Source organism: Arachis ipaensis, chromosome B8 (genome assembly GCF_059453495.1).
Source record: "Arachis ipaensis isolate K30076 ecotype BB chromosome B8, ASM5945349v1, whole genome shotgun sequence".
Taxonomy (NCBI): domain Eukaryota; kingdom Viridiplantae; phylum Streptophyta; class Magnoliopsida; order Fabales; family Fabaceae; genus Arachis; species Arachis ipaensis.
Genome location: NC_142443.1, coordinates 70,021,104 through 70,045,827, shown reverse-complemented (window position 1 = coordinate 70,045,827; position 24,724 = coordinate 70,021,104). Strand labels below are relative to the sequence as shown.

Genomic DNA, 24,724 nt, shown 5'->3' with positions numbered 1-24,724 from the left:
AACTTGTTGGGGGTCCTCTTGTGGGAGTCCATCAAACTGACAATTCTGTTGCACCAGAGTGACTAGTTGAGGCTTGAGCTCAAAATTATTGGCACCTATGGCAGGTATAGATATACTGCACCTATAAAAGTCAGATGTGGGTGTAGTGTATAAGCCAAGCACCTTCCGGGCGTGCTCATTAGCGTTTGGATTATTGGCTGCCATACTTGTCTCTTCAGCTTCCTTCTCGAAATATTCTGTGAGATTCTCTTCGGCCTTGTAAGCTTGGTTTTGTTGCAAATGCCGCCTTAAAGTCCTCTCAGATTCAGGATCAAAATCAAGGAGGGACTCTGTATCCCTATTCCTGCTCATAAACAACCAGAAGAAACAAAGCAAGAAAAGGAAAGGTAGGGGTCTCTATGTTAGAGTATAGAGAACTCCTTGTGAAATATTCTAATAAATAAATAAAGTATGATAAAGTAATTAATAAAAACAATCGAAAATAAAGGTGGAGGATTTAATTCAAAACTTTTTCGAAAATAAAGAAAAAGAAAGAGGTTCAAAATTTTTCGAAAAAGAAAGAAAAAGAAAAATTAAAGAAAGCAAACAATTAACTAGGAAGATTTGAAATTAAAGATGGAAGATTTGATTTGAAAATTTTTTAAAATTAGAAAAAAATCAAATAAAGATTTTAAAATTCAAAATGAAAGAAAGAGAAACTAAAGAAACACCAAAGTTAAAATTTGAATTTAAAATAAAGATAAGATAAGGTAACAAAATTTGAAAATCAAGGAAAAAGAAAAATAAGATAAAGATCCAAGATCAGGAAAGATAAACAAGATAAGATTAAAGAAAATTAAATTAAATAAAAAAAATCACTAACAGGACACCAAACTTAAAAATTTTAAATCAAGATAAGAAAAAGATGAAAGAATTTTCAAAAATTCAAAAGAAAGAAAATTCGAATTAAAGGAAAAATAAAGACTAAAGAAACACCAAACTTAAAATTTGAAATTAAATAAAAATAATAAGCTAAGGATGCAAGAATTAACCAAAATTTTTGAAAATTAAAAATAAAAGAAAGAGTTTTTAAAGGGTTTCAAAATTTAAAAAGGAAAGAAAACACTTAAAGAGATACCAAACTTAAAATTTGAAAATAAGTAAAAATTAATAGTGAAATTTTTTTGAAAAAATATAGGAAAATAAGTAAAACTTAAAATTAGAAACTCAAAAGGAAATAAATGGTCAGAACTAATAAAAAAAATACCTAATCTAAGTAACAAGACAACTGGTAGTTGTCAATCACGAACAATCCTCGACAACGGCGCCAAAACTTGGTGCGCAAAATTTGAACTCGCACAATTTCACCGGCAAGTGCACCGGGTCATCCAGGTAATACCTCAGGTGAGTGAGGGTCGATCCTACAAGGATTGTTGGATTGAGCAAGCAATAGTTATCTTGCTGGCCTTAGTTAGGCAAATAGTAAAAGAAGGTTGTTGGTGTAAATGCATAAAGCAATGAAATAAGAAAAGCAAAAAAAGATTAGTGTAAAATCAATATAAAGAAAACAGTTAAAGTCTCAGAGATGTTTATCTTTCCTGATTCAAAATTCTTACTAACTATTTTAACAATGAATGATTCATTCTATGGCAAACTGTAAGTGATTAAACCCTAATTTCTTAGCAATTTAATCTCCTCTGATTCTCATCAAACACCAGCATCAGTGGTCATTCAATTTGAATGAGGGTGAAGCTCAGTATTCTAGTTTATACCACAAAGGCCCTAATCACCCCAGATTCCGGCTGAACAGATGTTCCCATGTCCCCAACGAGTTGTGGATTAGCCGTCTAGGAGGTGTATTCTCAAGCTTCGATCCCAGTTATCCCTTCCGAGACTCACCAGAACCCATGTAGAAGAAGGGTTATACTTTCATTTCACCAGGTTTCATTTAGATTAAGAATGAAAACACACCTTAAAATTGAATCAAACAGAGGTTAACATAGAAAAATAATAATACTAATCCTTAGAAATAAACAGAGCTCCTAACCTTAACCAGGAGGTTTAGTTGCTCATAACTTTAAAAAGAAAATAGAGTTTTAAAAGTAAAGAAGGTCTGAATGTTCTAAAACCTAAGTGATCTCCTCTTTAAATAGTAAATGCTAAACCTAAAAGATATTATTTTAAATTTAAAATTACAAAGGTAAGATAAGATAAGCCTAAGGAGTGCTAAAATCCACTTTGAGGGCCCACTTGGTGAGTGCTTCGGCTGCTTACTGGCGTTCAGTGCCAATTTGGGTGTTGGACGCCCATAGGGGAGCTAGTACATTCTGGATTTAGCTCCCTGGCTGGCGTTGAACGCCAGTTTTAGAAGTTCAGCACTGGGAGTTACTACTTCTTGGGCGCTAAATGCCAGGCTTGGCATTTAGTGCCTAATTTGGCAGTGATTCCAGAAGAAAAGTATAGATTATCATATATTATTGGAAAGCTCTGGATGTTATCTTTCTAAGGTCATTGAAACTGCATCAATTGGACCTTTGTAGCTCAAGTTTTGTACGTTGAAATGCAAGAAGGTCAGGGTTAACAGCATCTGCTATCCTTTCTTTGTCTTTACCCAAGACTTTATCAAATCTGCCCGAAATTTCTTTAAAATCATATAAATACCACAAAAACTCAAAGTAGCATCCAAAGATGAATTTTTCACTAAAATATACTAAAACTTAATGAAATGTAACTAAAAACAACATAAAAACAACTATGTCAGAGTGCAGAAGGTCCCCTGTGAGGTATCATGTGTAACAAAATTAAAATAAAGCAGAATTGGAAATGAACCAAAATTTTCAAAAATAAGTAAGAGAAATTGAGCTACTAATTTGTAAAGTAAACAAACACTAATGCTAATGTTTTCGAAAATTTTTAAAGGAGAAATCGCTATGGGGACACCAAACTTAATTTCTGAAATTACTAGAAACTAAACAAGAATCAATTCAAAAATTAAAGGTTAAATAAATAAATGAAATTAAGAGATATATAAAGGAACACCAAACTTAAAATGAGAAGTTAGAGAAAAATAATCAAAACTAAAAGTTGAAAACCAAAACGAAAATTAAGAACAAAACTAAGAAAAATACCTAATCTAAGCAACTAGACAACTAGTAGTTGTCAATCACAAACAATCCCCGGCAACGGTGCCAAAAACTTGGTGCGCAAATTAGAATTTCACACAGCTTAACCGGCAAGTGCATTGGGTCATCCAAGTAATATCTCAAGTGAGTGAGGGTCGATCCCACGAGAATTGTCGGACTGAGAAAACAATGGTTATCCAGTTGGACTTAGTTAGACGAATGGAAAAGGGGTTTTGATGGTTGAATAACACATAAAACAATAAATAGGCAAGTAAATAAAGAAAATAAGGGTTTGGTATGAAAATAGTATGAGAAAACAGTTAAGGCTTCGGAGATGTTTACTTTTCCGGATTAAAAGTTCTTACCAACTATTTTAACAGTGTATGATTCATCCCATGGTAAACTATAAATATCTAAACCCTAATCTCTTAGTGATTTAGCCTCCTCTAACCTTCATTAACCACCACTCTCGTGGTCACTTAATTCCGATTAGAGGGTTAAGTTAAAAAAACTAGTTTATGGCCACAAAAACCCTAATTAATCAAAGCTAACAAGATTATATGTCACATATCCCAATTAGTTCATGTAATTATCAATTTAGAAGGAATTTATTTTCAAGCTGTAGTTCAAGCGAGATAACTCTCTCGAGAATCACAAGAACTCATGTAGAATAAGGTCATACTCTCGTTCCACCCAAATCATAAGATAAAGAACGAAAATAATCTTTAGAATTGAATCAATATATTAATTAAAATAGAATAATAATAGTTTTAATCCATAGAAATAAACAAAGCTCCTAACCTTAACCAAGAGGTTTAGTGGCTCACGACTTACAGAGAAAACAAGGGTTCTGAAAAAACGTATGGAAGAAAGAAGATCCGAATACAAAAGATCTTTTCCCTTTTATACTAACCTAATTTGATACAGAAAGTAAATTAAAATAATAAATCCTAAAACTAAAAGGTATTGTTTTTAAATAAAATATACAAAAAGAAAATAAAATATAACTAATAAATGCTAAATCCATTTGAGATGCCAAAGAGAGGGTAAATTTGGTCAGCTGTTAGCGTTAAACGCCATTTTGGGCGTTTAACGCCCTAAAGGGGGTTGTACACCTCTGGTCCTGATCCCTTGCTAGCGCTAAACGCCAGTTGGGTGTTTAGCGCCCAGAGAGGGTGCTGCCAGCTTTTTCTTTTTTAACTCCAAACTCCGTCCAATTGCTTCGAATTTCACCTGAAATCATAAAAACACTAAAACAAATCAAAGTAGCATCCAAAATGGATTTTTGCACTAAAATTAAGTAAAACTAAATAAAATCTAACTTAAAACAACTAGAAAATATTAAGAAAAGGTATAAAATACTCACGTATCTTTGCATTCTTGGTGGTCACACCAACATCTATTTGACTGCCTCCTTGCAGCAGATAACCAACATTTCATTCTCATTATTCATCATTAGTTTCATATTCTTGGTTATTGTCTCTTTCCTTTTCTGTTTCTTGATTCTACTTCTGTTTGTCTCTTTAACATTCATATTGTTACTCTTTGTACGCTTTCTTAACTAGCTTTTATCTTTTCCTTAATGTTCTTCCTTTATTTCATTTCTGTCTCTTTAACATGTTCTTACCACTCACTAGATGTTTTATGAAGAAAATTATAAAATTATGGGCTTAAAGTTGTCTTTCTAAGGCTAGGAAAACTTGTATTTTTACCATTTTTTAATTATTATGTTATTATTAATAAAATAATATTATAAAGAAAATAATATCTTAATATTTTATTATCAAAATTTATTTAATAATATTTTATTTATAAACTTTTGAAAATTTTATTTTAATCCCCAAACATTTTGGAAATTACACTTTAACCACTTAATTTTTTAAAATTATACTTTGGCCCTAATAGTTTTTTTAAATTAACTTTCAACCCCTAACTTTTTCATAATTATATTTTGACCAAAAAATAACCAAATAGCCGTGGTTTCTTGTTCTTCAAGAAACTGAAGCAACTTCATCAAAGTTAATCAAATTTTCACTTGATATTTAACTAGTTTTTCGATCTATTCGATAACTGATTTTTCTCAACTTTTAATTCCATTTTTCAGCTACCAAATCACATCATTTTCATCATGATTCCAACTTAAATAAAGCATCAAATAGGGTTGGACAGTTCTATTTTCCTGCAGTAACATGAAACCGAATTGCAAGCTCACTTTTCACCAAATTTTCAACATAATTCAAGCATAATAACATTCAATTTCAAGCACAAACCAATAGCTCAGCAATCACACAACAAGAACACAATTAATCAAAAATAATTTCATCAAACCCTATCTCTTGTTGCTGCTCCTAAAACTGGTTGCACCAAAAAGCTTCCTAGTTCACTTTTTCACGTAATTTTCAATCAAAATCCACTTTAAAACCATGGAAGCACAACAGACTGAACCTTTAGCAGCCAAATAAGAAGGATTTTATCACCTTAATCTTGCTGAAATTAGAGATTTCTTTGCTCACAAGTCAACTAGGCAAGAGATCTAAGAAGAAATATAAAAAATCACTAGTTTTAAGCATAGCTCTTATAGCAGAACTAAACATGAAGAGTGAGCAGCTACCAAACCTGATTTTGATCCATAAAAAGTGACATGGATTTGAGGAGGAAGAAGAGAGGATCACTTTAATCAGTTTAGAATTTTGATTGGAGTTTTAGTGAGGAAGAAATCGAGCTTGGAAGGTAGGTTTTCATGGAGTTTTCTCTCTTTTCTTTCTTTCTTTCTTTCTTTGAGTTTGGTTAGAGAATAAGATAGCAGCTGGGTATCAAATGATGAGAGTGAGGCCGTGGCTTAAGGGTGCTTAGTCACCTTAAGCTGCTGCCAAAATATCTCAAAAGGATAATTACTAAAACTAGATGTATTAGAATACAAATGACAAGATATCTGGAGATAAACATTTAAGCTACTAGTATAAATGTAAGGTCCCACATCGGTTGGAGAAGAGAATGAAGCATGCCTTATAAGGGTGTGGATACCTCTCTCTAGCATGACGCGTTTTGACGAGTGAGTGTGGGGGCTTCGGCTATCATCCATATCGTCAAAGGCAAAACCGTGAGGCCTTATGTGCCAAAGCAGACAATATCGTGCTAGCAGATTGTCTGGGCTGTTACAGATGGTATCAGAGTTGGAGCCCGGATTGATGTGCCAGCAAGGGCGCTGGGCTCCCTTAAGGGGGTGAATTGTAAGGTCCCACATCGGTTGGGGAGGGGAACGAAGCATGCCTTATAAGGGTGTGGATACCTCTCCCTAGCATGACGCGTTTTAACGACATTACTAACTTGATAATTATGAGAATAGAAGGTATATGATGAAGCATTAGCATCGCTAATTTCATCAAAAAGTGCTGGCATTAACCTACACCAGTAGATTTTGAGCCCTATAAAACCCGGTTAATTAATGACTAATTAGCCCATAAATGAGAATTTGTTCTAGAAAGTCAAAAATGTAATTTTTATGGCTTAATATGATAGAGGAGATTAAAACGAGAATTCTGATACTAATTTTATAGAAATCGGCCCAAAATTGGACCGAACGGGCCAAACCGGGCGAACCGGACCCATATTGGGCCCTTGGCCCAACCAAACTAAACCTAAAATCCTTATTTCAGCACTCTCTCTCCTCTCTTAAGCCTCCAAAATGCTAAATTGTGAGTAAAACCATGTTGATGGAGCGGGTGATATTGATTGTATGTAATGATGGTTGATTGGATATGTGTTGTTGGAAATTAGGTTGAGGAAGAGTATATGACATGGTAATGTGTTCGATATTGATCTATTTGATTGAGATGGATTATAATGGTGGAATGGTGATTTTGTGAACTTGATAGGAATGTTTATGTATGAGTTAAGGAGTTTTGAGTTGATTTTTGGTATGTTTTCCTTGATTTTAAAAAGGGTTGGAATTGGGTTGTTTTGAAAATGACACTTTGTGGTTTGGTATGAAAATGTGGTTTTTAGGCATACTTTGATGGAGCATAACTTGGACTCCCGATCCCCGATTTGTGCCAAATTTATTTAGAAATGAAATTGGATCCGGGATGTCCATGCCGTTCGAAGAACGGATGAAAAACGATTTAAACCCGAGAAGTTATACCCGTTGGAAGATTGGGGTTTGAAACTGTGAATTCTGGAGCTTTTTAACTTAGTAAAATTTTTGGCAGAACGCACTCCAACGCGTATGAGTGGCCGACACGCACGCGTCGCTTTCAAATTTTCACTACTCACGCGTGCGCGTGGCCTACATGTACACGTCGATGGGCGAATTCAATTGGCCCAGCCAAAATTCCCGAGAGTTGTGCCTGGGTTGTGCTGGTTTTGTTCCTGGGGCACAAAGTGCACCCACGCGTATGCGTGGATGATGCATAGGCGTCACTTGGTTTTTCTCCCATCCACGCGTGCACGTGATCGCGTGACCCTATTTTCATCCCAAAGTTGATTTTTGAGTTTTAAAAGCCAAATTTCAGACTTCTACGCCTCTGATCTCCCCACTTATGTCTTAAAACTTGGTGATATGCCTAGCAATGGGAAGGGCTAGCAAATGTGGTAACTTGTGGATGAAGAAAGGGAAAAATTAATGATGAATGATGATCAAGGATCATTGTATGAGATACAGAGGATAATGTGAAAGTGCTTGATATGCCATGAGTCGAAGGGCTGCTATTGTTAATGAATTGGCTGGGTATGAATTGTATTATGAGCCGAATGGCTGAGATATTGCCGAGTTACGACTAAACTATTATTGAATTATGGCTCAGTATGTTTGCATATATGCGTATTGAATGAAATGTGAATGTTGCACATCCACTATCTGAGATACAAGTTTCCCTGGGAGAAAGCAGTGGCTAGCCACCATGTGCTCCAGGTGGAGACTCGATACTCTACTGACCCTATGTCGTATGTGTGGTCGGACACTGTAAAAGTTCCGGATGAGCTCGCCCCCGTGAATATACACCAGTGAGGGTGTTGGATATGAATTATGACTTATGTTGTGAATAACTAGAGTTGGGGATGCACGACAGAGGGACAGTCTAATGGTTAGCTACCAGGACTTGTCGGGTTGGCTATATAACCGACAGATGATATCACCAGCCATTAGGACAGGCATTCATCATATGCATACTATGTGAATTGTTTGGAATTGCCTAATTGACTGCATATTACCTATTAATTGTCTAAATGTCATATCTGCTTCCTATCTGTATATCTTCTGTCTGATATAATTGTGTTTGCCATATTATACCAATGTTGGTGGTTGGGAGGTCTGAAGGATTTGGAAAGGGAAGTATTAGTTAGACTGAAGATCTTTAGTCAGTTGCCATTTATGGTTTAGTCTATTTTTAAGCTTTGAATTATCTGTTGGAAGTTCTAGAATTGCCTTCGGCTTTCCCAGGACATTACATGTTAGATATGTGGGCACTGTTACCATACTGAGAACCTACGATTCTCACCCATGCGGATTTTGTGGTTTTTAGATGCAGGACGTGAGGTTTCTCGCTGAGGCATGCTCGAGACTTCTGGATTAGCTAAGATCCTTGGTTCTCGAGACTTTATTCTGGTTTTATGTTTTCACTTAGATACTTTTATCTCCACTAAATTATATATATATATATATATATATATATATATATATATATATATATATATATATATATATATATATATATATACTGTTTTGACTCCTCTTAGAGGTTGTTTTGGAGAATAGGTTTTATATTTCGCCCCTTTGGGTTTCCTTTGAATTCCTTGCTATATATACTTGTATATACTTCTATGCTCGGGCCGGTTATCTTTGCAACTGGATCTTGAGTTTTGGGATATTTGTATTTTTGGCACTCTTTATATATATTTTCGCATTGGTTTACCCTTTACGTGTTTTGTTACGTTATCGATCGGAGTGTTGCACTTTTCAATTTAACGGTTTTGTTTTATCCCTTTTCTTCAAAGGCTCTGGTGCTCGAAATTATGATTCACACTTTTCACAACTCCGCACAACTAACCAGCAAGTGCACTGGGTCGTCCAAGTAATACCTTACGTGAGTAAGGGTCGATCCCACGGAGATTGTCGGCTTGAAGCAAGTTATGGTCATCTTGTAAATCTCAGTCAGGAATATTCAAATGGTTATGAGGTTTTGATATTTAAAGGATAAATAAAACATAAAATAAGAGAAAGATACTTATGTGATTCGTTGGTGGGAGTTTTAGATAAGCGTTTGGAGATGCTTTGTTGCTTCTGAACCTCTGCTTTCCTATTGTCTTCTTCCAACCATGCGTGCTCCCTTCCATGGCAAGCTGTATGATCCTCTCGGATGAAAAATACCAGGTACGATCTCTGCACGACTAATCAACTATCGGATTTCTCGTCTCGGATGAAAAATACCAAGTACAGCTACCGCATGGCTAATCATCTGTCGGTTCCCGCTAGCGTCAGAATAGGACCCTTGTCTTTTTGCACACTGTCACTGTGCCCAACATTTGCAAGTTTGAAGCTCGTCACATTCATCCCTTCCCAGATCCTACTCGGAATACCCCAGACAAGGTTTAGACTTTCCGGATCTCAGGAATGGCTGCCAATTGGTTCTAACCTATACCACGAAGATCCTAATCTCACGAACTCGGTCCATGTATTAGAGATCCAAGAGAATATACTCTGGCTGTCATCCAATGACTACGTTGAACATCATGTAGACCGCTTTGTGGTTGTCAGGCACGCGGATCTTGGCTAAGCGAGTAACGAAGATTGGGTGATTGTCACGAGTCACCCCTTCATTCTGACTTAACTGAATTAAGTACAAGAGTATATCTTGGAGAAGAAGTAGGCGTGAATTGAAAGAAAAATAATAGTACTTGCATTAATTCATGAAGAACAGCAGAGCTTCACACCTTAATCTATGGGGTGGAGAAACTCCACCGTAGAAAATACATAACTGAAAAGAGGTCTAGGCATGGCCGAATGGCCAGCCTCTTAAAACGTGAAATATGGCATAAGCTCGATAATACAATAGTAAAAAGTGCTATTTATACTAAACTAGTTACTAGGAATTACAGAAAATAAGTAACTAAGTGCAGATAATGCAGAAATCCACTTCTGGGGCCCACTTGGTGTGTGCTTGGGCTGAGCATTGAAGCTTTCATGTGCATAGGCCATTCTTGGAGTTAAACGCTAGCTTGGGTGCCATTTTGGGCGTTTAACTCCAGTTCTGGTGCCAGTTTGGGCATTTTACTCTAGAAAAGGGTCTCTGATGGGCGTTTGAATGCCAGTTTGGGCCATCAAATCTCAGGCAAAGTATGGACTATTATCCATTTCTAGAAAGCCCCAGATGTTTAATTTCCAACGCAACTGAGAGCACACCAATTGGGCTTCTGTAGCTTCAGAAAATCCACTTTGAGTGCAAGAGGGTCAGAATCCAACAGCATCTGCAGTCCTTTCTCAGCCTCTGAATCAGATTTTTGCTCAGGTCCCTCAATTTCAGCCAGAAAATACCTGATATTACAGAAAAATACACAAACTCATAGTAAAGTCCAGAAATGTGATTTTTGCATAAAAACTAATAAAAATATAATAAAAAGTAACTAAAACATACTAAAAACTATGTAAAAACAATGCCAAAAAGGGTATAAATTATCCGCTCATCACAACACCAAACTTAAATTGTTGTTTGTCCCCAAGCAACTAAAAACAAAATAGGATAAAAAGAAGAGAAAATACAATAAATTCTAAACTTATCAATGAACTTAGTTCCAATTAGATGAGCGGGGCTAGTAGCCTTTTTGCTTCTGAGCAGTTTTGGCATCTCACTTTATCCTTTGAAGTTCAGAATGATTGGCATCCATAGGAACTTAGAATTCAGATAGTGTTATTGATTCTCTTAGTTCAGTATGTTGATTCTTGAACACAGCTACTTTATGAGTCTTCGCCGTGACCCTAAGCATTTTGTTTTCCAGTATTACCACCAGATACATAAATGCCACAGACATATAACTGGGTAAACCTTTTCAGATTGTGACTCAGCTTTGCTAGAGTCCCCAGTTAGAGGTGCCCAAAGCTCTTAAGCACACTCTTTTTGCTTTGGACCACGACTTTAACTGCTCAGTCTCAAGCTTTTCACTTGACACCTTCACGCCACAAGCACATGGTTAGGGACAGCTTGATTTAGCTGCTTAGGCCATGATTTTATTCCTTTGGCCCTCCTATCCATTAATACTCAAAGCCTTGGATCCTTTTTACTCTTGCCTTTTAGTTTAAAGAGCTATTGACTTTTTCTGCTTGTTTTTTCTTTTTCTTTCTTTTCTTTTTTTTGCCATTTTTTTCATATTTTTTTCGCAAGCTTTTGCTTTTCACTGCTTTTTTTTGCTTCAAGAATCAATTTTATAATTTTTCAGATTATCAATAACATTTCTCTTTTTTCATTATTCTTTCAAGAGCCAACAATTTTAACATTCATAAACAACAAATTCAAAAATATGCACTGTTCAAGCATTCATTCAGAAAACAAAGAGTATTGCCACCACATCAAAATAATTAAACTAATTTCAAGATAGAATTCGAAATCATGCACTTCTTGTTCTTTTGCAATTAAAAACATTTTTCATTTAAGAAAGGTGAAGGATTCATAGGACATTCATAGCTTTAAGACATAGACACTAGACACTAATGATCATGTAATAAAGACACAAACATAGAAAAAACATAAAGCATAGAATTCAAAAAACAGAAAATTAAGAACAAGGAAATTAAAGAACGGGTCCACCTTAGTAATGACGGCTAGTTCTTCCTCTTGAAGATCTTATGGAGTGCTTGAGCTCCTCTATGTCTCTTCCTTGCCTTTGTTGCTCCTCTCTCATGGCCTTTTGGTCTTCTCTGATTTCATTGAGGATAATGGAGTGCTCTTGGTGCTCTATCCTTAGTTGCCCCATGTTGGAACTCAATTCTCCTAAGGAGCTGTTGATTTACTCCCAATAGTTGTGTGGAGGAAAGTGCATCCCTTGAGGTATCTCAGAGATTTCTTGATGAGGAATTTCCTCATGCTCTTGTTGAGGTCCATGAGTGGGCTCTCTTGTTTGCTCCATCCTTTTCTTAGTGATGGGCTTTTGAGATGAATCTCTCCATCTCTCATGACTCGGAGGTGGAAGCAATTGCCTTCCTTTTCCTCTTTCTAGAGGTTTCTCCGGCCTTAGGTGCCATTAATGGTTATGGAAAAACAAAAAATAGAGCTTTTTCCCACACCAAACTTAGAAGTTTTGCTCGTCCTCGAGCAAAAGAAGAAAGAAAGGATTAGAAGAAGAAGAAATGGAGGAGATGGAGGGGAGTAGTGAATTCGGCCAAGGGGGCAAGTGTGTATGAGGTGTGAAATTGAAGGTTGTAAGGAGGGGTATTTATAGGGTAAGAGAGAGAGGGAATTCGGTTATGAAGGGGTGGGCTTGGGAGGGAAATGGTTTGAATTTGAATGGTGAGGTAGGTGGGGTTTTATAATGGATGGAAGTGAGTGGTGAAGAGAATATGGGGAAGAGGGTAGGAAATTTGGTAGGTGAATGGTATTTGGGGAAGAGGTTAGGATTGGTCAAGGGTATTTGGGGAAGAGTGTTATGGAGAGGTGTGAAGAGGAGAGAGAGTGAGTTGGGGTATGTGGGGATCTTGTGGGGTCCACAGATCCTGAGGTGTCAAGGAATTCTACTCCCTACACCATTCTGGTGTTTAAACGCCCTCTGTGTGCCAATTCTGGCGTTTAAAGCCAGCTCTGCTACTTTCCTGGCGTTAAACGCCAGTATGCTGCCCCTTTCTGGCATTTAACGCCAGCCAGACACCCTTTTCTGGCGTTAAACGCCAGTCTGTCTGCCAATTCTGGCGTTTAACATCAGCCAGACACCAAACACTCTTTTCTGGTGTTAAACGCCAGTCTGCCTGCCATTTCTGGCGTTTAACGCCTAGAATGCTGCCAGACTGGGCGTTAAACGCCCATTCTGCTATCCTTACTGGCTTTTAAACGGCAGTAAGCCTATCCTCTAGGGTGTGCTATTTTTTATGCTGTTTTTGATTCTGCTTTAATTCTGCAGTTGTTTTTATGACTTCACATGATCATCAACCTAAAGAAAACATAAAATAACACTGGAAAACAAAGATAAATATAATTAAATATCATTGGGTTGCCTCCCAATAAGCGTTTCTTTAATGTCAATAGCTTGACAGTGAGCTCTTAGAGAGCTTCACAGAGACTCAGAGCTTAATGGTGGCCTCCCAACACCAAACTTAGAAGTTGAGTATGGGGGCTCTGTTTGACTCTGTAAGAGAAACTTTTCATGCTTCTTCTCCATGGTTACAGATGAAGATCCTTGAGCCTTAAACACAAGGTAGTCCTCATTCAATTTGAGGACTAACTCTCCTCTGTCCACATCAATCACAGCTTTTGCTGTGGCTAGGAAGGGTCTTCCACGGATGATGGATTCATCTTCATCCTTCCCAGTGTCTAGGATTATGAAGTCAGCTGGGATGTACAGGCCTTCAACCTTCACTAAGACATCCTCTACAAGTCCATAAGCCTGTTTCATTGATTTGTCTGCCATCTCTAGTGAGATTCTTGCAGCTTGTACCTCAAAGATCCATAGTTTCTCCATTACAGAGAGTAGCATGAGGTTTATTCCTGACCCCAGGTCAGACAGAGCCTTCTTAAAGGTCATGGTGCCTATGATACAGGGTATTAAGAACTTTCTGAGATCCGGTTTCTTCTGAGGTAATTTCAGTTGAACCAAAGCATTCAGTTCATTGATGAGCAATGGAGGTTCATCCTCCCAAGTCTCATTACCAAATAACTTGGTATTCAGCTTCATGATTGCTCCTAGGTACTAAGCAACTTGCTCTTCAACAATATCTTCATCCTCTTCAGAGGAAGAATACTCATCAGATTTTATGAATAGCAACAGTAAGTTCAGTGGAATCTCTATGGTCTCTATATGAGCCTCAGATTCCTTTGGTTCCTCATTGGGGAACTCTTTAGTGGCCAGTGGACGTCCATTGAGGTTTTCCTCACTAGAAATCACTGCATCTTCCTCCTCTATAGTTTCAGCCATGTTGGGTATATTTATGGCGTTGCACTCTCTTTGGATTCTTTTCTGTATTACTTGGGAGAGTACTAGGAGGGATTTCAGTAACTCTTTTACTTAGTTAACCCACTTGTGCCTCCAAATTTCTGATGGAGGACCTTGTTTCAGTCATGAAACTGAGAGTGGTCTTAGATAGATCAGAGACTATGGTTGCTAAGTCAGAGAGGCTCTGCTTAGAATTCTCTGTCTGTTGCTCAGAAGATGATGGAAAAGGCTTGCTATTGCCAAACCTATTTCTCCCACCATTATTATTATTGAAGCCTTGATTAGGCTTTTGCTGATCCTTCCATGAGAAATTAGGATGATTTCTCCATGAAGGATTATAGGTATTTCCATAGGATTCTCCCATGTAATTCACCTCTTCCATTGCAGGATTCTCAGGGTCATAAGCTTCTTCTTCAGAGGAAGCTTCTTTAGTACTGTCGGATGCTGCTTGCATTCCAGTCAGACCCTGAGAAATCATATTGACTTGCTGAGTTAATATTTTATTCTGAGCCAATATTGCATTCAGAGTATCAATCTCAAGAACTTCTTTCTTCTGAGTCATCCCATTATTCACAGGATTTCTTTCAGAAGTATACATGAATTGGTTATTTGCAACCATCTCAATGAGTTCCTGGGCTTCTGCAGGCATTTTCTTTAGATGAAGAGATCCACCAGCAGAGTGATCCAATGACATCTTGGGCAATTCAGACAGACCATCATAGAATATACAAAAGATGCTCCATTCTGAAAGCATGTCAGAAGGACACCTTCTGATCAATTGCTTGTATCTTTCCCAAGCTTCATAGAGGGATTCACCTTCCTTTTGTCTGAAGGTTTGGACTTCCACTCTAAGCTTGCTCAACTTCTGAGATGGAAAGAATTTGGCCAAGAAAGCATTGACTAACTTTTTCCAAGAGTTCAGGCTTTCTTTAGGTTGTGAGTCCAACCATATCCTAGCTCTGTCTCTTACAGCAAAGGGGAAAAGAATAAGTCTGTAGACCTTAGGATTAACCCCATTGGTCTTAACAGTGTCACAGATTTATAAGAATTCAGCTAAAAACTGATGAGGATCTTCCAATGGAAGTCCATGAAACTTGCAATTCTGCTGCATTAGAGAAACTAATTGAGGCTTAAGCTCAAAGTTGTTTGCTCCAATTGCAAGAATTGAGATGCTTCTTCCATAGAAGTCAGAAGTTGGTGCAGTAAAGTCACCAAGCATCTTCCTTGCATCTCCACCATTGTTGTTATTTTCGGCTGTCATGTCTTCTTCTTTTTCAAAAATTTCTGTATGGTCCTCTCCAGAGTGTTGTGCTTTAGCTTCTCTTTAGAGTCCTTTCAGGTTCAGGATCAGCTTCAATAAGAATGTTCTTATCCTTGTTCCTGCTCATATGAAAAAGAAGAGAACAGAAAAGAAGAGGAATCCTCTATATCACAGTATAGAGATTCCTTTATGTGAGTACAAGAATAGAAGAATAGAAGAATGAGGTAGAGAGAGAATGAGAGGAATTCGAACACACAGAGAGGGAGAGGGTTCAAATTATGAGTAGAAGAGAAGTGTTAGTGAATAAATAAAATAAATAGAAAGAGATGAGAGAGATAGCATTCAAATATTAATTAAAAGAAAAGAAAAATATTTGTTTTTATTTTAATTATGAGTTAGAATTCGAAATTTAAGAAAAGAAATACAATAAAATTAGAATTTAAAACAATTAGTTAATATAAAAAGAATTTTAAAAAAGTGGTTAGTGGTTTTCGAAAATTAGAGAGAGAGAAAAGTAGTTAGGTGGTTTTGAAAAAGATAAGAAATAGAAAATTTTTTTTAAAATCAAACAAAAAGTCAAGTAGTTAATTGAAAAAGATTTGAAAATAAATTTTGAAAAGATAAGAAGTTAGAAAAAGATTTTGAAATTAAATTTTGAAAAAGATATGATTGAAATTTATTTTGAAAAAGAAATTAAAAAGATTTGATTTTGAAAGTTAAAGTTGATGACTTGACTAACAAGAAACTAAAAGATATGATTCTAGAATTTAAAGATTGAACCTTTCTTAACAAGAAAGTAACAAACTTGAAATTTTGAATCAAAACATTAAATATTAGCAATAATTTCGAAAATGTGAGATAAAAATAAGAAAAAGATTTTGAAAATTAATTAAAAATTTTTGGAAAACATGAAAGAAAAATGAAAAAGATTTGATTTTTGAAAACGATTTGAAAAGATAGAATTTTTAAATTGAAATTTTGACTTGACTAACAAGAAACAACTAAATTTTAAAAATTTTTGACTAAGTCAACCCAAAATTACAAAATTTATGAGTAAAACAAGGGAAATATATTATTTTTTATTTTTTTGAATTAATGAAGAGATATTTTTGTTGTTTTTCTCTTTCTTCATCAAACAACAAAATAAAACAAAACATAAAAATTTAAGATCAAAATAACTAATGCATGCAAGAATACTTTGAATGTCAAGATGAACACCAAGAACACTTTGAAGATCAAGATGAACATCAAGAACATATTTTTGAAAAGTTTTAAGAAAAGAAACACTTGTAAGACACCAAACTTAAAAATTTTTAATGTTTAGACACTATGAATTCGAAAATGCATATGAAACACAACAAAAAGCACAAAACAAGAAAATCACAAGATTAAACAAGGAAAATCATCAAGAACAACTTGAAGATCAATGAAGAACACAATGCATATATTTTTGAAAATTTAAGAAAATTAAAAACATGCAAATGACACCAAACTTAAAAATTGACACAAGACTCAAACAGGAAACACAAAATTTTTTTTTTGGTTTTTATGATTTTATTAAAATTTTTTTGTATTTTATTTTTGTATTTTATTTTATTTTTTTTCGAAAATAAAATTAAAAAGCTTAAACATAAAATAAAATTACCCAATCTAAGCAACAAGATGAACCGTCAGTTGTCCAAACTTAAACAATCCCCGGCAACGGCGCCAAAAACTTGGTGCTCGAAATTGTGATTCACACTTTTCACAACTCCGCACAACTAACCAGCAAGTGCACTGGATCGTCCAAGTAATACCTTACGTGAGTAAGGGTCAATCCCACGGAGATTGTGGGCTTGAAGCAAGCTATGGTCATCTTGTAAATCTCAGTCAAGCAGATTCAAATGGTTGAGGTTTTGATAATTAAAGGATAAATAAAACATAAAATAAGATAAAGATACTTATGTGATTCATTGGTGGGAGTTTCAGATAAGCGTTTGGAGATGCTTTGTTGCTTCTGAACCTCTGCTTTCCTATTGTCTTCTTCCAACCATGCGTGCTCCCTTCCATGGCAAGCTGTATGATCCTCTCGGATGAAAAATACCAGGTACGATCTCTGCACGGCTAATCAACTGTCGGATTTCTCGTCTTGGATGAAAAATACCAAGTACAGCTACTGCACGGCTAATCATCTGTCGGTTCCCGCTAGCGTCGGAATAGGACCCTTGTCCTTTTACACACTGTCGCTGCGCCCAACATTCGCATGTTTGAAGCTCGTCACATTCATCCCTTCCCAGATCCTACTCGGAATACCACAGACAAGGTTTAGACTTTCCGAATCTCAGGAATGGCTGCCAATTGGTTCTAGCCTATACCACGAAGATCCTAATCTCACAGACTCGGTCCGTGTATTAGAGATCCAAGAGAATATACTCCAGCTGTCATCCAATGACTTTATTGAACATCATGTAGACCGCTTTGTGGTTGTCAGGCACGCGGATCTTGGCTAAGCGAGTAACGAAGATTGGGTGATTGTCACGGGTCACCCCTTCATTCTGACTTAACTGAATTAAGTACAAGAGTATATCTTGGAGAAGAAGTATGCGTGAATTGAAAGAAAAATAATAGTACTTGCATTAATTCATGAAGAACAGCAGAGCTCCACACCTTAATCTATGGGGTGTAGAAACTCCACCGTAGAAAATACATAAGTGAAAAGAGGTCTAGGCATGGCCGAATGGCCAGCCTTTCAAAACATGAAATATGGCATAAGCTCGATAATACAATAGTAAAAAGTGCTATTTATACTAAACTAGTTACTAGGGATTACAGAAAATAAGTAACTAAGTGCAGATAGTGCAGAAATCCACTTCTGGGGCCCACTTAGTGTGTGCTTGGGCTGAGCATTGAAGCTTTCACGTGCATAGGCCATTCTTTGAGTTAAACGCCAGCTTGGGTGCTAGTTTGGGCATTTAACTCCAGTTTTGGTGCCAGTTTGGGCGTTTTACTCAAGAAAAGGGTCTCTGATGGGCGTTTGAATGCCAGTTTGGGCCATCAAATCTTGGGCAAAGTATGGACTATTATATATTTCTGGAAAGCCCCAGATGTCTACTTTCCAACACAATTGAGAGCGTGTCAATTGGGCTTCTGTAGCTCCAGAAAATCCACTTTAAATTCAGGAGGGTCAGAATCCAACAGCATCTGCAGTCCTTTCTCAGCCTCTGAATCAGATTTTTGCTCAGGTCCCTCAATTTCAGCTAGAAAATACCTGAAATTATAGAGAAATACACAAACTCATAGTAAAGTCCAAAAATGTGATTTTTTCATAAAAAATAATAAAAATATAATAAAAAGTAACTAAAATATACTACAAACTATGTAAAAATAATGCCAAAAAGGGTATAAATTATCCGCTCATCAGGCTCCTAGTTATAAACATTCTTCACAATACTATATGTACTAAATTTTATTTTTAAAGGTCATAATATCTTGCCACTTCAGTCTTATGACTTAAGCATAAGACTCTATATGGTAGGGTGTTACATTATGGTATCAGAGCAGTTCGTTCCTGTAGAGTCTGAGGGACGGACTGACTATACTTCTATGCATTCTCTGTATGTGTGTTATGTGCTATTAGAATATCTAACTGATATACCTGGCATAAATATTCATGAGTATGCATTTGGGACTTTGAAGCACTAGAGTTCCGATATTGAGACTGATCAACTTGATATCGATTGTTTGGTGTGTATAGGAACCAGATGGCACCTCGTGGACGTGGTCGAGGTTGTGGGAGAGGTCGTACTAGTACTCGGGGACCGGGAGCCAACACAAATAATCCAGTAGATTTTATGGCAGCGTTGGAGAATATGGCTGCTGCTATGCAGGCCACTGCTGCGGCTCTTGGGCAACAGATGAATAACCATGGCAATGACGGAAGTGGAGCTCAGAGCTCGATGACACTGGAAACCTTCTTGAAGGTTAATCTACCTAAGTTCAATGGAACCACTAGTCCGACTGAAGCCGATACCTGGTTTCAGGCTGTGGAGTGAGCATTGCAAGCGCAGATGGTACCTGAAGGACAGTGTGTTGAATTTGCTACCTATCTGCTCACTGGGGAAGCATCGCATTGGTGGCAAGGAGTCTGACTCCTCCTATAGTAGAGTGATGACCCTATCACCTGGGATGCCTTCCAAGATGAGTTCTATAAGAAGTACTTTCCGAATTCTACTAGGACGGCCAAGGAACTCGAGTAACTACAGCTGAAGCAGGGTGCTATGTCCGTATCTGAGTATACTGACAAGTTTGAGGAGCTATTTAGGTTTTTTTGTATGTGTCAGGGAGCTCCGGGAGACTTTGAGGAATGGAAGTGCATTAAGTATGAAGGAGGACTCTGGAGCGATATCTTTAGCTCAGTAGGACCAAAAGAGATCAGAACTTTCTTAGAGTTAGTGAATAAGAGCAGGGTTACAGAAGAATGTGTGAAAAAGGCAGCTGCAGAGAGAGGAAGCCATAGAGGACCATTCCCACAGAACCGTGGGAAGAACTTTGCTCCTAGAGGTCTGCCTTTCAAGCGGGGAGGTTCTGGATCACACCAGACTCAAGGTCAGAACAATTTCAGGAGGCCTAACAACAACAACAAATCCCAGGGGAGGAGATTTGGGAAGCAGCCTCAAAATGAGCAAGCTTGTGCTAGGTGCAGGAGTCACCATCCGGGGGCCCCATGCAAGGCCGGATGGGGCTTGTGCTATTCTTGTGGTAAGGCGGGGCATAAAGCTACAAACTATCCGGAGAAGCAGAAGCAAGGTGCAGGAAAAGCATAGCACTCTAGCCGGGTGTTCACCACCTCGGCTGTTGGTGCCGAGGGATCCGAGACACTTATCTGAGGTAACTGTGAAATGGCTAGTCAAATTTTAAATGCTTTATTTGATTCAGGAGCAACACATTCATTCATTGCATTCGAAAAAGCTAGTAAGTTAGGATTGAAGATTGTAGTCTTAGATTATGACCTAAAGGTGTATAATGCCACCCATAAGCCATGATAACTAGGCTAGGATGCACGCAAGTTTTATTTAGGGTCCAGCAACGTGATTTTGTCCATGATTTAATCTGTTTGTTAATGACCGGTCTTGATCTTATCTTGGGTTTGGACTGGTTATCTCAGAACCATGTTTTGCTCGATCGTTCTGCAAAATCGGTGTACTTTATGCCGGAAGATACAGAAAGACCAGTTGTATTGAATAGTTATTACTTGAATGCTATGATGGTGAATTGCTCTGGGACCGAATGTCAAGGTATTCTGTTGTTAACCGCGGGTGTTTCGGGTGATGATCAAAGATTGGAACAAATTCCGGTTGTGTGTGAGTTTCCGAAGGTGCTTCCCGACGATATTGATGAATTTTCACCTAACCGAGAGGTTGAGTTTGCTATTGAGTTGGTGCCTGGGGCTGGACCAATCTCGAGTGCTCCTTATAGGATGTCACCACTGGAAATGGCCGAGCTAAAGTCTCAGCTAGAGGATCTGTTGGGTAAGATCTTCATCCGATCAAGTGTTTCTCCATGGGGTGCGCTAGTGTTATTGGTAAAGAAGAAAGACGGGAGTATGTGACTCTGTATAGATTACAGGCAGCTGAACAAGGTCACAATAAAGAATAAGTACCCACTGTCAAGGATTGATGATCTCATAGATCAGTTACAAGGAGCTGGGGTTTTCTCCAAGATCGACTTGCAATCCAATTATCACCAGATAAGGGTGAGGGGTGAGGACATTCCTAAGACCGCTTTCAGGACTCATTATGGTCATTACGAGTACACTGTAATGTCTTTTGGGTTGACAAATGCTCCTGCAGTGTTTATGGATTATATTAACAGAGTCTTCCGTCCGTTTCTGGAAAAATTCGTTGTTGTCTTCATTGATGACATACTGATTTACTCTAAGACGAAAGAGGAGCATGCAGAGCACTTGAGGACCATGTTGCAGATACTGAAAGAAAAGAAACTCTATACGAAACTGTCTAAATGTGAATTCTGGAAGAGTAAGGTGAAGTTTCTGGTCACGTGGTGAGTAAACAGGGGATAGCTGTAGATCCTTCTAAGGTGGAAACAGTGATGGAATGGAGACAACCAACCTCAATAACTGAGATAAGGAGTTTTCTGGGCTTGGCTGGCTACTACCGAAGATTCATCAAAGGCTTTTCACAAATAGCTTTGCTATTGACAAAGTTAACCTGCAAGGATGCACCGTTTGTTTGGACTCCTGAGTGTGAGGAGAGCTTTCAGGCGCTGAAGCAAAAGTTGACCACCGCGTCTATGTTGGTGTTACCTGAGCCAAATGAATCATTTGAGGTGTACTGTGATGCCTCACTGAGGAGTCTAGGGTGCGTGCTGATGCAGCATCGTAATGTGGTGGCGTTTGCCTCACGACAGTTGAGACCTCATGAAGTTCACTACCCTACGCACGATTTGGAACTTCCTGTGGTTGTGTTTGCCTTGAAGATGTAGAGGCATTATCTCTATGGGGTTAAGTTCCGAGTCTTCTATGATCACAAGAGCTTAAAATACCTCTTTGATCAGAAAGAGCTCAATATGCGGCACAGGAGGTGGATGGAGTTAGTGAAGGACTACGACTTTGAGTTGAATTACCATCCGGGGAAAGCTAATTTAGTGGTGGATGCGTTAAGTCGGAAGTCATTGTACGCTGCTTGGATGATGCTTCAAGAAGAGAAGTTACTCAAGGAATTCGAGAGTCTGAAGATTGGTGTTCAAGAAGTGTCTGGAACTCTATGTTTGAGTCAATTGCAGATCTCAAGTGACTTTAAATCCCAACTCCTAAAGGCTCATGAAAACGATGACGTGTTACCGAAGGTGTTACCAGTTATTGAGCAAGGAAAGCGGTGGAGAGTGTCAGAGGATCAGGATGGGCTATGAAGATTCAAGGATAGGATCATTGTGCCGGATGTTGGCACTTTACGACAAGATATCTTAAAGGAAGCACACAAAAGTGGATTCTCTATTCACCCGGGGAGTACTAAGATGTATCATGATTTAAAGGCGATGTTTTGGTGGCCAGGTATGAAGAATGATGTGGCGGAATATGTTTCAAAGTGTTTAACCTATCAGAAAGTAAAGATCGAACACCAGAGACCTTCCGGGATGTTGCAACCTTTAGAGGTTCCGCAATGGAAGTGGGAAAGCATTGCGATGGACTTTGTGTCGGGATTGCCAAGGACTAGGGCCGGTTTTGATGCTGTCTGGGTGATTGTGGACAGACTGATGAAGTTAGCTCACTTTTTACCCATTCGGATGAATTACACTCTTGAGGAGCTAGCACGGTTATACATAAAGGAGATTGTGAGACTTCATGGTGTACCTGCTACTATAATCTCTGATAGAGATCCTCGTTTCACTTCGAGGTTTTGGGGTGCATTTCAGAAAGCTTTCGGGACCCGCTTAAGCTTGAGCACAGCTTACCATCCTCAGATAGATGGTCAATCTGAGAAGATGATCCAAACATTAGAGGATATGTTGAGGGCTTGTGTTTTGCACCAACCGGCGAGCTGGGATCGGTATATGCCGTTAGTAGAGTTTGCATACAATAATAGCTACCATGCGAGCATCGGAATGGCTCCGTATGAGGCTCTATATGGGAGAAAATGTCAATCTCTGCTATGTTGGTATGAAGTTGGGGAGAAAATCTTGTTGGGGCCAGAGATCATAGCTGAGACCACTGAACAAGTTAAGAAAATCCAAGACAGGATACTCACTGCGCAGAGTCATCAGAAAAGTTACGCCAATCAGAGGCGGAAGCCCTTGGAATTTTAGGAAGGAGACCATGTTTTTCTTAAAGTTACTCCAACCACAGGAGTGGGTAGGGTAACTAAAGTAAGGAAGTTGAATTCTCGGTACATTGGTTCGTTTCAGATCCTGGAGAGAGTTGGACCGGTGGCATATCGAATGGCTCTACCACCCCACCTTTCGAACCTGCACGACGTATTTCACGTGTCGCAGCTTCGGAAGTATACTCCTGATGCTAGCCATGTGTTAGAACCTGAATCTTTATAGTTAAAAGAAGATTTGACGCTTTCGGTGACTCTGGTCAGAATTGACGATACTAGTATCAAACGGTTGCGTGGAAAAGAGGTTTTGTTAGTCAAAGTGGCATGGAGTCGAGCCGGTGTTGAGGAGCACACTTGGGAACTTGAGTCGGAGATACGAACTGACTATCTGCACTTATTCTCAGGTAACTGAATTTGAATTTTGTGGGCAAAATTCCCAATTAGGTGGGTAAAATGTAAAACCCGGTTAATTAATGACTAATTAGCCCATAAATGAGAATTTATTCTAGAAAGCCAAAAATGTGATTTTTATGGCTTAATATGATAGAGGAGATTAAAACGAAAATTTTGATACCAATTTTATAGAAATCGGCCCATACATAAAACCCTCATTTCAGCACTCTCTCTCCTCTCTTAAGCCTCTAAAACGCTGAAAAAGGAAAATGTGAAGGGAAGAACACTCTTCCAAAGTTCTACCCTTGTTTGATCTTCAAACCACCATAACTTTTGATCCGGAGCTCCGATTTCTACACCGTTTGTGGCCACATATTCATCGTGAAGAGCTCTACAAAACCCACTATTTTATCTTGAGGTAAGCCACGTTTTATCCTCTGAAGTTTCAGACTTTATTTCGAAAATTTGGGTGAAAAGTGTTGAGATTTTAGGCTCTTTGATGTTATAGGATCCAACTAGCATGAAGGAGAAGCTTAATCTTGTCTCCTTGATCCTTGAGTGTGGTAAGATTTTCAATCCTAGTAGAATTTGTTGGTTTATGATGTTGGCTATTGTGTTGTTGTGTTTGAATATGATGATTGTGGCTTAGGTAGTGTGTACGTGAATATTGAAGCTTGATTGAGGTTTTGAAAAGCTTGGAAGAGGGTTTTGGTGTGCTAAAAAATTGTTCTTGGAGGTGTTGAAGCTTGGTGAGCTTGTGAAAAAGTGATTTGAAGGTGTTCCGGGTAAAGCGGAAAAGCGGCTAAGGTATGGTCTCCGTTTCCTATATCTAAAATGTAATGTGGTGTGAAAACTTAGACTAGAGACCCTAAGATAGGAATTGAATTGTTGATGTTGTTAAATGGTTGAGACATATTGTGTGGTCATATATGTGATTATGAGTATTGATGTTTTGATGGTATGATGCATGAGAGTTATGTATGTTTTGATATATGCTTGATGATTGGTTAAGGTTGAATTGTGAGTAA

General features: G+C 38.0%; 1 non-coding gene across 1 annotated transcript; it reads left to right on the top strand.

The window, feature by feature from the left end:
• The first annotated feature begins 14,976 nt into the window (after nucleotides 1-14,976).
• Nucleotides 14,977-15,084, top strand: LOC148548472 (small nucleolar RNA R71). Its single transcript, XR_015898231.1, has one exon. It is a non-coding gene; the product is annotated as a small nucleolar RNA R71 (small nucleolar RNA).
• The last annotated feature ends 9,640 nt before the right edge of the window (nucleotides 15,085-24,724 follow it).